Consider the following 14,406-nt stretch of genomic DNA (forward strand, 5'->3'; position numbering starts at 1 on the left):
GGGATGGGCTACAGGACAATAGGCAAGCAGCTTAGTGAGAAGGCAACAACTGTTGGCGCAGTTATTAGAAAATGGAAGAAGTTCAAGATGACGGTCAATCACCCTCGGTCTGGGGCTCCATGGCAAGATCTCACCTCGTGGGGCATCAATGATCATGAGGAAGGTGAGGGATCAGCCCAGAACTACACGGCAGGACCTGGTCAATGACCTGAAGAGAGCTGGGACCACAGTCTTAAAGAAAACCATTAGTAACACATTACGCCGTCATGGATTAAAATCCTGCAGCGCACGCAAGGTCCCCCTGCTCAAGCCAGCGCATGTCCAGGCCCATCTGAAGTTTGCCAATGACCATCTGGATGATCCAGAGGAGGAATGGGAGAAGGTCATGTGGTCTGATGAGAAAAAAATAGAGCTTTTTGGTCTAAACTCCACTCGCCGTGTTTGGAGGAAGAAGAAGGATGAGTACAACCCCAAGAACACCATCCCAACCGTGAAGCATGGAGGTGGGAAACATCATTCTTTGGGGATGCTTTTCTGCAAAGGGGACAGGACGACTGCACCGTATTGAGGGGAGGATGGATGGGGCCATGTATCGCGAGATCTTGGCCAACAACCTCCTTCCTCAGTAAGAGCATTGAAGATGGGTCGTGGCTGGGTCTTCCAGCATGACAATGACCCGAAACACACAGCCAGGGCAACTAAGGAGTGGCTCCGTAAGAAGCATCTCAAGGTCCTGGAGTGGCCTAGCCAGTCTCCAGACCTGAACCCAATAGAAAATCTTTGGAGGGAGCTGAAAGTCCGTATTGCCCAGCGACAGCCCTGAAACCTGAAGGATCTGGAGAAGGTCTGTATGGAGGAGTGGGCCAAAATCCCTGCTGCAGTGTGTGCAAACCTGGTCAAGACCTACAGGAAACGTATGATCTCTGTAATTGCAAACAAAGGTTTCTGTACCAAATATTAATTTCTGCTTTTCTGATGTATCAAATACTTATGTCATGCAATAAATGCAAATTAATTACTTAAAATCATACAATGTGATTTTCTGGATTTTTGTTTTAGGTTCTGTCTCTCACAGTTGAAGTGTACCTATGATAAAAATTACAGACCTCTACATGCTTTGTAAGTAGGAAAACCTGCAAAATCGGCAGCGTATCAAATACTTGTTCTCCCCACTGTATATTGAACAAAAATATAAACGCAACATGTAACAATTTCAAAGATTTTACTAAGTTACAGAAATCAGTCAATTGAAATAAATAAGGCCCTAATCTATGGATTTCACATGACTGGGCAGGGGTGCAGCCATGGGTGGTCCTTTGAGGGAATAGGCCCACCCAAATGCAGCCAGGCCTGCCCACTGGGGAGCCAGACGCAGCCAATCAGAATGTGTTTTCCCCCACAAAGGGCTTTTATTACAGACAGAAATACTCCTCCGTTTCATAAGCTGTCTGGGTGGCTGGTCTCAGACGATCCCGCAGGTGAAGAAGCCAGATGTGGAGGTCCTGGGCTGGTGTGGTTATACGTGGTCTGCGGTTGTGAGGCCAGTTGGACATACTGCCAAATTCTCTAAAACGACATTGGAGGCAGCTTATGGTAGAGACATTAACACTCAATTATCTGGCAACAGCTCTGGTGGACATTCCAAACTTGAGACATCTGTGGCATTGTGTTGTGTGAAAAAACTGCTGATTTTAAAGTGGCCTTTTGTCCCTGGCACAAGGTGCACCTGTGTAATGATCATGCTGTTTAGTTAGCTTCCTGATATGCCACACCTGTTGGTTAGATTGATTATCTTTATTTTAGCAAAGGAGAAATGCTCACTAACAGGGGATGTAAACAAATTTGGGGACCATGGTCATGGAGGTCAACCAGACTACACCTCCTCTTGAACCCACAGAGGAACCAGCTGAGCAGAACAGGACCACACACAGTCTCACTGGAGCCCACTGTAAACTACTGTCTGAATGGTATTAGGTCAGGTCCCGTATCACAAAGCCTCTCAGAGTAGGAGTGCTGATCTAGGATCAGTTCATCCTTTTAGATCATAATGAATAAGATTATATGGAAAGATCCTAGATCAGCACTCCTACTCTGAGACTTTGTGGATACGGGCCCAGGTCTTGATTAATTTTGTGATGAGTGAGAAAGTTAGAGGTATAAATACACCCACCCCCCTCCATAAGCATGGTAGCATCCACATTATGTAGCAGTGTTCAAACACATTATATTCTTACTTACAATAAAAGTGACTCCAAAATGACACAATACATTATTTACTATTCATTTCTATTTGGCACAACTTAATCTGTATGTCGCCACATTTAATCTCAAATCAAAATCCTGGAGTATAGAGCCAAATTAAATGTTTTACCTAAACTGTCCAAATAAATACTTAGGGGAGTGTAACTCACCATGTCATTGTGTTTAGTCTACAGTCCTTGACCTCAAGCTATTTGAAGTAAATGGCCTATAACATAGCTTCGTCATGTGATGACTGAGGTTAAATATTAAACATGAACTAAAGTGCACCTGTATTTGATATTGCAGACTGACTGGTCTCTACAAACTGGGTCAGAGTATATGACCTGTTTACTTCTGTTTAGGAGGGTAGTTAACCACATACCCCTCATTAACCCTTTGTTAACTTGTCATTTGAAACAGGGTTGTAAATACCTGTGTTTTGAGAGACAGTAAACCTAGGATAGATAAAGCACAGTTCAATATTTACCTTACAGAGGGGATGTAGATGGAATAAAGTCATTATATTTTATTATATTCTACTCTGTTCTTGCTAACACACAGTTCTTTCTAAACAAGTGTGCTCTGAGCTTTTTTCCATCTACGTAACATTGCAAAAATCAGAAATGTTCTGTCCAAAAATGATGCAGAAAAATTAATCCATGCATTTGTTACTTCTAGATTAGACTACTGCAATGCTCTATTTTCCGGCTACCCGGATAAAGCACTAAATAAACTTCAGTTAGTGCTAAATACGGCTGCTAGAATCCTGACTAGAACCAAGAAATTTGATCATATTACTCCAGTGCTAGCTTCCCTACACTGGCTTCCTGTTAAGGCAAGGGCTGATTTCAAGGTTTTACTGTTAACCTATAAAGCGTTACATGGGCTTGCTCCTACCTATCTTTCCGAGTTGGTCCTGCCGTACATACCAATACGGACGCTACGGTCACAAGACGCAGGCCTCCTAATTGTCCCTAGAATTTCTAAGCAAACAGCGGGAGGCAGGGCTTTCTCCTATAGATCTCCATTTTTATGGAACAGTCTGCCTACCCATGTGAGAGACGCAGACTCGGTCTCAACCTTTAAGTCTTTACTGAAGACTTATCTCTTCAGTAGGTCATATGATTGAGTGTAGTCTGGCCCAGGAGTGTGAAGGTGAACGGAAAGGCTGGAGCAACGAACAGCCCTTGCTGTCTCTGCCGGGCCGGTTCCCCTCTCCACTGGGGTTCTCTGCCTCTAACCCTGTTGCAGGGGCTGAGTCACTGGCTTGCTGGTGCTCTTTCAAGCCGTCCCTGGGAGGGGTGCGTCACTTGAGTGGGTTGAGTTACTGACGTGATCTTCCTGTTTGGGTTGGCGCCCCCTTGGTTTGTGCTGTGGTGGAGACCTCTGTGGGCTATACTCGGCCTTGTCTCAGGATTGTAAGTTGGTGGTTGGGGATATCCCTCTAGTGGTGCGGGGCTGTGCTTTGGCGGAGTGGGTGGGGTTATATCCTTCCTGTTTGGCCCTGTCCGGGGTTTCTTCGGATGGGGCCACAGTGTCTCCCGGACCGCTCCTGTCTCAGCCTCCAGTATTTATGCTGCAGTAGTTTATGTGTCGGGGGCTGGGGTTAGTTGGTTATACCTGGAGTACTTCTCCTGTCTTATCCAGTGTCCTGTGTGAATTTAAGTATGCTCTCTCTAATTCTCTCGTTCTCTCTTTCTCTCTGAGAACCTGAGCCCTAGGACCATACGTCAGACTACCGGGCATGATGACACCTTGCTGTCCCCAGTCCGCCTGGCCTTGCTGCTATTCCAGTTTCAACTGTTCTGCCTGCGGCTACGAAACCCCTACCTGTCCCAGACCTGCTGTTTTCAACTCTAAATGATCGGCTATGAAAAGCCAACTGAGAGACCTGAGCCCTAGGACCATACGTCGGGACTACCGGCCGTGGTGACTCCTTGCTGTCCCCAGTCCGCCTGGCCTTGCTGCTATTCCAGTTTAAACTGTTCTGCCTGCGGTTATGGAACCCCTACCTGTCCCAGACCTGCTGTTTTAAACTCTAATGATCGGCTATGAAAAGCCAACTGAGATTTATTCCTGATTATTATTTGACCATGCTTGTCACTTATGAACATTTTTGAACATCTTGGCATGGTTCTGTTATAATCTCCACCCGGCACAGCCAGAAGAGGACTGGCCACCCCTCATAGCCTGGTTCCTCTCTAGGTTTCTTCCTAGGTTTTGCCTTTCTAGGGAGTTTTTCCTAGCCACCGTGCTTCTACACCTGCATTACTAGCTGTTTGGGGTTTTAGGCTGGGTTTCTGTACAGCACTTCGAGATATTAGCTGATGTAAGAAGGGCTATATAAAATAAAATTGATTGATTAATTGATTGACTGATCACGAATAGATTTGATATGTAACGTAATAAGCAGTACGGTATTTCAAAGAACAGTGCGCATACCCTTTGAGCTATGACGCCAACCAATAACATCCTTTCTCTTCAGTGTAAACGGAAGTGAACAGTGACCAAGAATAATTTCCACGTTAGCGCTTTTATTGTTGTTATTTAAAGGTTTATTAACACCATGTTGAAACTCAAAATATGACCAATTTAACAGCATCACATACTTACCCCATGTAGACTTTAATTCGCGTTGGAGACAGAACTTGGTTGATAGATGTTATCTAGGTAACGATAACTGCTAACAGTATGGTTTTTCACACTCAAATAGCCTCTATCATGGAGGTGCTAGCGAATGCAGCCGTGGCAGACATCTGTAAACTCGTAGACGACGACTATGCAGTGTTTCGTTTGGAAATTTCTCAAAGCCAGAAAGAAAACGGTGCATTGCGGAGGAAACTACAGCTATTGGAACTTAAGGTGGCACGGGAACGCGTCCTCGCCAGTCGTCCTAGTTGTGTCAAGATTGTCGACCGATACCGAGGAACGTCAAGAGGTACATTTTGAAGGAGGCGGAGGCTGCGTCGCCTGGTTCCCCTCTGCACATGTGTTCAGATGTGTTACCCAGAATTGGGTTTTGGATAGAAAGTAATAATTCCCCTGATTACTTACCTATCTTGCGCAAAGACACTATCATATTCTAACTAGATTCGTGATTTACTGAATTTCCTATTATTTAGTCAATGAAAACAAGATGCATGGAACATAATACATCGATTAATAAACAGTATATCAAGAAATTGCGAAGTATTAGCTTACATCCTCGCCAATTCTAGACAGTGTAAATAAATATACAGCTGAGCATTGACAGTACCTAACCTAACCACCTATTTCCCCCCAATCACTCTCAGGTGAAGGACATCTCACTGGAGGCCACAGGAGCTTTGTGAAGCCAGCGGGACACAATACATGGAGAGATGACCAACCAATCACTGTTGATGAGGGGAGTGGAACCTCAACCCAGCATGTTATCATGATAGAGGTTAGTGTAATAGTGTTGCATAAAAAATTACAGTTACTTTGTAAATAAAATGTGACCAGTTTATTTCAGCAAGACTCCCCTCAGCTATTGACTTGCTTACATGTAAGTCCTAATTTATTTGCCATAACCTCCTGAGAGTCAGCAAAAAAAGGTTTTGCAATTTATATATTTTTTGCATCAAACAAGTGTTTGGGGTGAACAAAAACATGTTACAAAGAAACAAATGTGAACAAATATTTGTAGAGATTTGTTTTATTATATGTGCACTGTAGTGGCCATTAGGACTCAATTGGTAGTAAACATGAACAGAGGACATTTATTAACAAGGTCTTATTTAATATGGAGAAAAAAATATTATACTGCTCTGAATACTCACCAAATTATTCCTGAGATATTTAACTATTAGAAACAATTTGATTATAATTGCATACACTTACCATAAAATTTGCTAATTGTGATGGTAGCCATTTTGAAGAACCAAAAAGAAAAAAGTATGAATGTGACACCCCCACACGTGATATCATTGAAACGCCCAGAATGTCCTCTCAAAGGTACAATAGGCCTGACACAGTGGCATGTATGGCCTTAGATCAAAAACGAATGTCCATTAGAGAGGGCAAAAATGAATTGCTGAGTCTCAGGAGGATATGGGAGCTTGTGAGACTTCCCTATGACGTTGTTATCCAATTCAACTCATGTACCAGTAATAACCTCCTCTCTTCTTGTGTCAGTCTGCAGATGCAGCGGCTGCAGGTCCTGGAGGATTGTCTCTGGTCAAGCAGGAGAGGACTGAAGGAGAGGAGGACCCACGGCACAGCAGAGACATCCAGACTGGAGCAGCGTCTGGAGTGCCCCCCTGTAGCCACAGAGGACCCCACCACCGCCCCAGCGCAGCCCAGGTCCCGACGCAGCATCACGGAGGTCAGTGGAACGCTGAACACCGTCCTCAAGTCAGAGACCGACACCAAAAGTTTAACTGTAACACAAAGGCTCTTACACACAGGATCTGACCACAGATCAGACCCAGAGAGACTGGGGCTGGGGACACTGGGCTGTCCTCCTGCTACCAGCTCAGAGTATTTGCCCGTATTTCACCAGAGCCAGAGGACGGTTAATTCCCTTGGAGAGGGTGATGGTGACACATTAGACACTGGTGGTGATGATCTGTCTTGTTCTTACACTACAGATATGGACCCTGGCAACATGCCCTTGGGTTTAGAGACACAGACTGATCTGTCTAGAGGGGACTGTAACCAGTACAGTAGTAGTGTATACTCTGAAGGTTGCCTAGATGAGATAGGGGAGGGTCTCGTCATAGATGAAGTGCCTGTGAAAGTGGAGGGCGAAGTTCCTCCCACATGGAATGCAGATAGTCACCTAGGAGACGGACACTTAGATTACAGGGAAAGCTTAGAGACAAATCCAAATGTCGCGACCCACTCCCCTTTACATGCGTTCAGGGATCGCGACCCAGTGTCCACATCGATGGGGCCTTCTGATTCACACGGCTCGTCCTTTTCGATCAGGTATTGAACTCAAACGACACGGCTAGAGCCCAGGCTCAGGGAGGGGGAGCCACATCAGGCAATAGTAAAGAGAAACGGTTCCTCTGCATGTTCTGTAACAAAGGCTTCAGCTGCCTCCAGAAGGTGGAGATCCACCAGAGGTTTCACACAGGGGTGAAACCCTTCAGCTGTACCCTGTGTCACATGCGCTTTGCCCAGGCTGGTGACCTGAAGAGGCACCAGAGGGTCCACACGGGGGAGAAACCGTTCGGCTGCCACCTGTGCCGGGCCAGTTTCTCACACTCGTCCAACCTGAAGAGGCACCTGAAGCTCCACATGGGAGAGAGTCTGTACACGCTGCGGGAAGAGGTTTTCAGAGAGGAGCTACCTTATCATACACCAACAGAAAAAGCATTCCACTCGATAACATAGAAAGTAACCATTCCACTCAATAGCTTCTGACATTTACATCAAACCCTGCATTAAAAACAATTTTGAATAACAAGAGTAACAGATTTCAGTGTAGAATATTCCTGGGTAGCATATTGCATCCAGACATTGTGTGACATAAAAGGCATATATAAGCCTAAAAGGTCTGTTACATATTGTGTTTGTACTGTGTAGGTTATAATGTTCACAAATGCCTGTTTCATTACTTCCATTCAACTACTAAAAAATAATTCCAAGACACTTTAAATGAGAAAATGAACGCAGTTTATCGAGTTTATGCTGATTTTTTGTTGCCACGTGTACGTGTGGTTTTCATATAATGTATTTAATACTTCTTTATGTTTAATAAACACAAAATGGGAATTTTCATTGTAAGACTTTCATTGACACCTTCTTTAGTATACAACGCATCTGATCTCACCCTATTCTAAATATACCTACTGTACACGTCAAATTAGTTTAGTCAGGTTTGTCTTTTGATTACTTTTGACTTATCATAGCTGACTTATTTTTACCCACAACATCATATTTATGTTCACCATGATGGGTTTAACAACAATGAAGTCATTCTGTAACTACAGTATAGGACTCATGTAGTGGGGATGGGTAAACACTCCATGTTTAAAGTGTGTTTATTATCAGTGTGTGCGTGTGTACCAGTGGAGGCTGCTGAGGGGAGGAGTGATCATAATAATGGCTGGAATTTGATACCATTCCATTTAGAAAAGGAATTTGATACCATTCCATTTAGAAAAGGAATTTGATACCATTCCATTTAGAAAAGGAGTTTGATACCATTCCATTTAGTCCGTTGCAGCCATCACTATAGGCCTCAATTAAGGTGCCACCAGCCGCCTCTGATGTGTACGTACCTGAGGGAGTGTATGTCTGTGTAATCTGTAACACCTCTCTCTCCCAGGAGGAGAAGAGTCCAGAGGTGCTGCTGGTGAAGGAGGAGGGGTGTGAGCAGGGTCTGAGGAACCCTGAGGGGACCATTGTCATGGAAGACAACCAGACTACACCTCCTCCTGAACCCCTAGCTGAACAGCACAGGACCACACACATTCTCACTGAGGTGAGCCCACTGTGAACTATTATTAGAATGGTATTAGTTCATGGCCCGTATCCACAGTGTCTAGAGTTTTACCTTTTAGATCATAATGAATAATACTATACAGAAATGTATTTCCATATTGTTCTTCAGAAAACGTATTGTTTATGTTTAAGTTACATAAACTAGTCTTAAAACTAGAGATTATCAGTATCGTTGGATTTACAGAGCTGGGAACCCACAGAGGTCCAGACCAAGGGATTAAAGCCAGACAGGGCCGCTGCCAACCTCCTCATCTACAAACTAAGGATCAATTTTCGAGTGAGTAAAATTACAGTTTGAATGTCAGATTGTTATTGAACCAATCCTGCTACAGAAGCAGTATTGTTATAGCCTGGGTGCCAGTCTGTTTCAGCTTTCTGCCCACAACCTTATTGGATTGTTATGCAAATACCACATTGCCACGATGGAATTGGCAAGAGAGTAGAAACAGACCGGTACTCAGACTATTGATAGGCCTACATTATTACCTGAACAAGGACTGGGTCCTCCTGGTCCAGGGTGGGCTCATGATCTTTATGAATAAACAATAAAGGATCATTTTCTCTAAGTTTAAGAAATACTGCAAGACACCAGACATCTGTCCATGTAGTTAGGCTGATCTTATATTTTATTTGTATTTTATATTGTGTGATATCACATTGTATTTATGTGTCTGCATAATGTACCAATATGTTCAATTAAACCTAAAGCAAAGGTTTGGTTTCAGAGGAGCATGTTCGTTTGTTGTTGTTAATAGTGGAATTCCATAGCATCTAGGGCTACACTGTAAAAAATATCAAATCTCCTCTGGGCTTTGCTAGCCATCATCATCATGTCATTATTTGAGTCCTAAATGGCACCATATTCCCTATTTAGTGAACTACTATTGACCAGAGCCTTTTGACCATATAACTATTGGCCCTGGTAAAAAATAGGAATAGGGTATAGGGTGCCATTTGGGACTCAAATGATGACATGATGATGGCTAAATATAGTTTCAGTCCGTACTATAAACAGTATGTATTGCTATTTAGACATTGTAAAATCTGTAAATTTACCCTCCTCAACCGTGACAACACGGTACACGCTTCCACGGTGGCCGGTTCATCCTCACCGACGCCGTAATATTTTCTATAAAAGTAGACAGCCGAACGGTCGCAAGCACCAGGCCAGCTGCACACAGAAGCGGCCGCTCGCGAGGAATCTCAGCGTGGTCGCTGTCAACAAAGTACTGAATGTAGGCCTACTCATTATCGCCCTTCATACTGCAGTGATTTTGACCGAGTTCAAAACCATCTGACACGTTCTTAGAATTACAGGGTTTTATAGGGAACCATTAATACGTCAAATGCTTCCATACATCATGGTTGGCAATGTCACAATGGGATGAACATGTTTACCAAACTGATAAAAAATCACTCAACAGTGATATCAATTCAGTTGAATTTTGGAGATGATTTGGGAGTTTATAAAATGGTGAACTATGAACCATGGTTTAGAGAGCAGTAGGAGTAGAATAATTTAGAATATACATACAGTGGGGAAAAAAAGTATTTAGTCAGCCACCAATTGTGCAAGTTCTCCCACTTAAAAAGATGAGAGAGGCCTGACAAATGAGGAAAAAAAATCCAGAAAATCACATTGTAGGATTTTTAATGAATTTATTTGCAAATTATGGTGGAAAATAAGTATTTGGTCAATAACAAAAGTTTCTCAATACTTTGTTATATACCCTTTGTTGGCAATGACACAGGTCAAACGTTTTCTGTATGTCTTCACAAGGTTTTCACACACTGTTGCTGGTATTTTGGCCCATTCCTCCATGCAGATCTCCTCTAGAGCAGTGATGTTTTGGGGCTGTCGCTGGGCAACACGGACTTTCAACTCCCTCCAAAGATTTTCTATGGGGTTGAGATCTGGAGACTGGCTAGGCCACTCCAGGACCTTGAAATGCTTCTTACGAAGCCACTCCTTCGTTGCCCGGGCGGTGTGTTTGGGATCATTGTCATGCTGAAAGACCCAGCCACGTTTCATCTTCAATGCCCTTGCTGATGGAAGGAGGTTTTGACTCAAAATCTCATGATACATGGCCCCATTCATTCTTTCCTTTACACGGATCAGTCGTCCTGGTCCCTTTGCAGAAAAAACAGCCCCAAAGCATGATGTTTCCACCCCCATGCTTCACAGTAGGTATGGTGTTCTTTGGATGCAACTCAGCATTCTTTGTCCTCCAAACACGACGAGTTGAGTTTTTACCAAGAAGTTCTATTTTGGTTTCATCTGACCATATGACATTCTCCCAATCCTCTTCTGGATCATCCAAATGCACTCTAGCAAACTTCAGACGGGCCTGGACATATACTGGCAAAGCAGGGGGACACGTCTCGCACTGCAGGATTTGGAGTCCCCTAGCGGCGTAGTGTGTTACTGATGGTAGGCTTTGTTACTTTGGTCCCAGCTCTCTGCAGGTCATTCACTAGGTCCCCCGTGTGGTTCTGGGATTTTTGCTCACCGTTCTTGTGATCATTTTGACCCCACGGGGTGAGATCTTGCGTGGAGCCCCAGATCGAGGGAGATTATCAGTGGTCTTGTATGTCTTCCATTTCCTAATAATTGCACCCACAGTTGATTTCTTCAAACCAAGCTGCTTACCTATTGCAGATTCAGTCTTCCCAGCCTGGTGCAGGTCTACAATTTTGTTTCTGGTGTCCTTTGACAGCTCTTTGGTCTTGGCCATAGTGGAGTTTGGAGTGTGACTGTTTGAGGTTGTGGACAGGTGTCTTTTATACTGATAACAAGTTCAAACAGGTGCCATTAATACAGGTAACGAGTGGAGGACAGAGGAGCCTCTTAAAGAAGAAGTTACAGGTCTGTGAGAGCCAGAAATCTTGCTTGTTTGTAGGTAACCAAATACTTATTTTCCACCATAATTTGCAAATAAATTCATAAAAAATCCTACAATGTGATTTTCTGGATTTTTTTTTCCTCATTTTGTCTGTCATAGTTGACGTGTACCTATGATGAAAATTACAGGCCTCTCTCATCTTTTTAAGTGGGAGAACTTGCACAATTGGTGGCTGACTAAATACTTTTTTTCCCCACTGTATGGCTCTAAGTAGGAGTAGAAGAAGGGACTGCGCCACTATGCACAGTGCGCTCTCCATGGTTCTGAAAAGGAACGTTCGTTCCTGCGTTCATCAGCTCCCTGATGTTCTAGGCCGAGCCCACTCACTGAACCACTCTCACTTTCACTTTCAAGGTGTCAAAGCGTTCAACAAACATGCATGGAACTCAAACACAATTCAAATAGTTGTTTTTATTTTTTATCAGCTGAGATAGCCTACTCTTCTCATCTCTTGGCACTTCTGCTCTGCTGGTTAAACAGTATCTGAACGCTTTTTACAGTTGATTGATAATTTGGATAATTCATATTTATAATGTAGACCTAGTATCCCACGTTTCATAACATAACCCTAATCCTAAAATAGACTAAAATAGAAACCCTAGGCGAGCACACAAGCTCTGGCTGTATAGCCGGCAACAATAAGAAATCCAAAGAGGGTGGATGTTGAGGAAAACCAGTAGACCAACACAAATCCTCTTCAGGAGAGAAAACGCAATTAGAGGCTAAAAGACAGAAAATGGCAGACAATAGAAATCTAATGCGTATGTTACGGCTGGTTAGGGTTTTAATTAGGAAGGACTCCCACAAATATATTGTCTCTCTAAAAAACTGTAGGATACATATTGGTGGTCAAAGGGGTCGAAGCATGGGACGTGCCTTCCCGTTCGGGCGGCAGTATAGTGATCCTCGCTAATAAGGGCCAGTGAGCCACAAGACAATTCTCATTAAGTTGGTTTACCCTGTTGGCGCAATGCGTAGGCTGCTTGTCTTTCACGCCAGTGACCTGGGTTCGCTTCCCGACCCTCCTTTAGCCACAACATTTTAAGAAAGGGACATCTTCATGACCAACAATCTAAAAAGGTTGGTCAGTCTGTGAAAATTAGAAACTTCCAGCAGGCATTGACAGTCGTCACTCTGACCAAAAGGAATCAAGACATTTATCACTCTGACCAAAGGGAATCAAGGCAGGTTGAGGAATAAAGGTGGTTGGATTATATAGCTACATTGGTGGTATGGTTCCAAAAGTGCTGGTGATAAAATTAACATAGGCTATTACTGGCATACACATTTCAAAACAAAACAAAAAGCCTATGTATGGAGTTTTAGAAACGTTGTTAAACCAAACAGTCTGTACTCTATTGCACAAAGTTTGATGTCCCTATTGATAAAATGGCATGTTACTCTAATTTGTCAGATGTGTTACAGTTTACAATAGGCTACTTACTATACCATCATCCTTTATCAAAGCACTCCATTGCTAGTATAATCTCCACAAGCAAGGGTGCTGATTCTGCCGCAGGAGGGGGTGGAGGGATAGTGTTGATTTTCAACCACCAGAGCCTCCACTGCAATACCTCTGTTGTTTCTAAATAATGATGCTAATCTTTGCTGTGAGGAGTCCGCTTACACTGTACTTTGATTATAAAGGTTTATTTATATCACAAGATTTCAGCGTAAGTTTACAGACATCTGCAGGCATCTGGAGAACAACGACCCAAAATAATATGTTGTTCTGTCCTCCTTTGTCTCAACCAAGTATTTATAATCTTTACCATGATATGGGTGGTTTCCCTAGAGACCAATCCCATGACTCCACACAACAGACTTCCTCTGTTTTATGGGGGTGCCCCTATAAAACTGCTCCCCAGATGCTTCCCTAAGCTGAATCAACATCCTCCAAGATACCATTTGCAAACGTTAGCAAAGTCATAAATTCCTTAGACACCACATATTTCCCCTTCGAGACTAATTAAGTCTCGAAAACAAAAATAATAGGATTATGACAAATAACAATTTCTCTTATTGAGTATCTTTAACAATAAACCAAAAACACATTTTTCTATGGAGTGTAAATACATTTCTATGAAATATGAACAAATCTTTATGGAGTGTGAGAGCAAAAAAACCTGTCTGGCAGCTTTCTTTCCAAATATCCATCAATCAATCAAGACAGTAAAATTCTCTCACGGCCCCTCTGCCCCAGGCAACCACCTAAGTACTCCAGATCAATTCATAAATCTTTATCAATGCATTTTAAACTATGATGCAATTTGAATACACATGAAAGCCTCAGCAAACAAAATACAATCAAAAATGTCCACATTCAGGCTGGACGACCCATCGGACCCTCCTGTGGATTCTCTCTATCCCTGCCTAGACCCAATATCCCTAAGCATCCACGAAATAAATAAAAACATCTGAGATCCCCACATGTACCCAATAACAACAAATATCATTCTACAAAAATTAATACAGAAAGAATATGACACAAATTATGTATTACACATGCAAATATGTCTATATATCATTGCAGATACTGGAATGTAGTCCACTACACTTCATCTCCTCAGCAGTGTCGACTTCCAATGCATCGTCGATGATGGAATCTGAACATTTCCACACCTTCCTTGTTCCACTTCCTCCAGTCCATTCATATTGTCCCTTCATATTGTCCATGTTTGAGTATTTGAATCCCCTCTACACATTCCCCCATATGCTTCTGGAAGAAAAGAAAATACCAAACAGTATCTTTTGCAAAACAACACATTCAAATTAAAAACATCACTAT

At 43.0% G+C, this 14,406-nt stretch overlaps 1 long non-coding RNA gene and 1 pseudogene across 1 annotated transcript; both read left to right on the forward strand.

The window, feature by feature from the left end:
• The first annotated feature begins 6,390 nt into the window (after positions 1-6,390).
• LOC123486909 lies at positions 6,391-7,975 on the forward strand (annotated as a pseudogene).
• A 580-nt stretch (positions 7,976-8,555) lies between these two features.
• On the forward strand, positions 8,556-9,439 carry LOC121562161. The gene is made up of 2 exons (XR_005999423.2): positions 8,556-8,695; positions 8,900-9,439. It is a non-coding gene; the product is annotated as an uncharacterized LOC121562161 (long non-coding RNA).
• The last annotated feature ends 4,967 nt before the right edge of the window (positions 9,440-14,406 follow it).

This window comes from Coregonus clupeaformis, unplaced genomic scaffold, assembly GCF_020615455.1.
Source record: "Coregonus clupeaformis isolate EN_2021a unplaced genomic scaffold, ASM2061545v1 scaf1341, whole genome shotgun sequence".
Taxonomy (NCBI): domain Eukaryota; kingdom Metazoa; phylum Chordata; class Actinopteri; order Salmoniformes; family Salmonidae; genus Coregonus; species Coregonus clupeaformis.